The sequence below is a fragment of the Peromyscus eremicus genome, chromosome 1, assembly GCF_949786415.1.
Source record: "Peromyscus eremicus chromosome 1, PerEre_H2_v1, whole genome shotgun sequence".
NCBI classification, from domain to species: domain Eukaryota; kingdom Metazoa; phylum Chordata; class Mammalia; order Rodentia; family Cricetidae; genus Peromyscus; species Peromyscus eremicus.
In genome coordinates, this window is record NC_081416.1 from 154,391,853 (window position 1) to 154,394,566 (window position 2,714).

At 44.1% G+C, this 2,714-nt stretch overlaps 1 pseudogene; it reads left to right on the top strand.

Moving 5' to 3' along the window:
- Positions 1-284: 284 nt before the first annotated feature.
- Positions 285-342, top strand: LOC131902886 (U6 spliceosomal RNA; annotated as a pseudogene).
- The last annotated feature ends 2,372 nt before the right edge of the window (positions 343-2,714 follow it).

The window sequence follows — 2,714 nt, forward strand, 5'->3', positions numbered from 1 at the left end:
TGTTTGGTTGGTTGGTTGGTTGGTTGGTTGGTTGGTTTTTGATTGTTCTTTTCAATTTTGTTTTGTTTTGGGGGAGAAGTTACATATGTGAGCTGATGGAGTGCTGAGTGGAATCAGGATGCATAATGTGAAATCCACAAAGAATCAATAAAAGATTTTTAATAGTAATTAATTAAGATCTCCATACCTCTTTTTTAAAACCTCTAAAAATAAAATAAATCCTTAAAAAAATGTTGTCTTGCTAAAAATTAGAAGTAGTTTGTATCTTTCCAATTTTAGTATATGTTAGCATGGCCCCTGCGCAAGGATGACATGCAAATTCGTGAAGTGTTCCATATTTTTAAACAGGAAAAAAAAGAAGTAGTTTGAGGACTCATGAGTTGCTAAAGGTTCTTCCAAAATGGTAGACACTTTAAGAAACAATGTAATGTTTCTCCTAAACACACACTTACCACGTAAGACAGCCATATCAGCTATTAATGCAAATGAAACATTCATTCACAGAAAGATAGTACACAAATGGTGAGAACGACTTTATTCACAATACCCTGAAGCTGGAAAGAACCCAGATGTCTCTCCTCTAGTGAGCAGAGAAACACATGGTACTACATGTCCAGAATATTATACAGCAGTATAAAAGGAATGAACTCTCCATGCACTAAGAGTACAGATGAATCTCAAACACTGAGGAAAAACAGTGTGTGACTGAGCATTGAGGAATTCCATTTGCATGGAAAGCTGGGAGGGGAAATGGCATAGATGGCAGAGCCACAGCTCAAAGGGGTCGAAAAGGGGCTTGGGGAAACGTTAAAACTGTTCTTTGTCACAATGGAGGGTGTCCAGACTCAAATTAGAAGATTAAATGTGGAGACTTTATATGTAAATTTTAGTTGACTATTTTTCAGAGTGCTCAGCAGACAGATTTTTGAAAATCCCCAGCCTCATATCAACCTTCACTTTTAAGAGACGATTTAACTGTGGGGTTGCAAATCCAATTCTTTTTGTCTCCCGCGCATGTGGAAAGCATTATGTTAGAACCTACGTTGTGTGTTAGCCTCCAACACCAGCCTGATGCTCTTTCCTTTGGCGGTGTTTTCCTCTTTCATTCCTGATGGTAATGATATTCACACATCCTCCCCAAGAAGCTGCACCCAGTCCCAGGGCCTTGGATGAGTCAATGATGAACCCTGGTTGTGAAGCCTTTGTCTTTTTTCATGACTGTTCTAAGAACTCCCAAAGCTCTTGTCCTTGGGGGACGATTCCTCTGCAGCTTCCTGGCCCGTGTTTTCATCTCTGTGAGCTGGTTTCGTGCCTTGTAACAGAGATTGCCCCTCTTGAGGACGGATGCTGTGTTTCTCTTATCTCTTCCCTTATCATCTCTCCTCTCTCCAGACCTTTGATTTTCAGGATCATGGTTTTAATTGCTGAGACGCCTCCTGTAAGCGATCCTTCTCCCTAGACTACTCTCTCACTTTGAATGTAAGGTCTTCCTGAATGTCACTGGATGTACTTTTAAAACATTTCTCTTCAGATTTTTTTATTTTATTTCATATGTATGAGTGTTTTGCCTGCATGCATGCCTGTGCACTGTATGTGTGCCTGGTCCCCACAGAGGCCAGAAGGGGACATCAGATCCTCTAACTGGGGTTATGGCTGGCTGTGAGCTGCCATGTGGGTGCTGGGAACCAAACCCAGGTCCTCTGCAAGAACAGCCAGTATCCCCAGCTGCTGGGCCACCTCTCCAGCCCCATCACTGGATGTACTTTAAGAATGTATATTTTATTCTGCTTTTTATACACACACACACATACATACATACATACACACACACACACACACACACACACACACACACACACACACACTTCTACCCCCACCTGCTCACTCTCTACCCCTCCCTCCTTCCCTCCCTCCTCCCTTCCCAGTCCTTCCCCCTCCACAGTTCTTGGTTCTCCACATATTCAGAAGGACGTGCCACTGTTGGTTGTGGTTCTGTGCAGCCGTATTCCAGATTGCTTCTGAGTGAAGATTCTTCCAAGAAAAGGGAACATGAGGTCATGTGCCAGCAGGTACTGAAGTAGATGAGGTGGGTACACTATGTGGGACGAGTGGACCAAGCAGTTTGGTCCCCCACCCCACCCCCGTGTGGTCACTCAGACAGAAAAGACTCAGAATTTCTTGGATAAAATGTCCCAGTTTTTGACTCGGTATAAGATCACCTTAGTGGTTAATATCGGTTGACATTTTGATAGGATCTACAATTCGGAGGAAACAAACGTCTGTTCACAATTGTGAGGAATTTTCCAGATTGGGTTTATTGAGGTGGGAAGCCCCTGTGTGAATGTGGGTATCAGGGATCGGCAGACTGGGGTACCGGGAAGCCCCTGTGTGAATGTGGGTATCAGGGATCGGCAGACTGGGATACCGGGAAGCCCCTGTGTTCCTGCCCCCATGCCTGCCTGCTGCAATGGACTACACCCTCAAACTGTGAGCCAAAACATTTTCTTCTTTTCCACTTGGCTTTGTCAAGTATGTTGTCAGCAACTAGGAAAGTAGCTAACAGATCCACCTTCAGGTCTCTCCTAGAAGCAGATACCAACAGTCCGAACTCAGCTGGGCCTGTGAACTAAGGAAGGGACTCACAGAAATGTCAGCTAGTGGTCTCACAGCTGTGTTCCTAACTCCAACCCACCATCTGCTTCTAGACCAGTCCT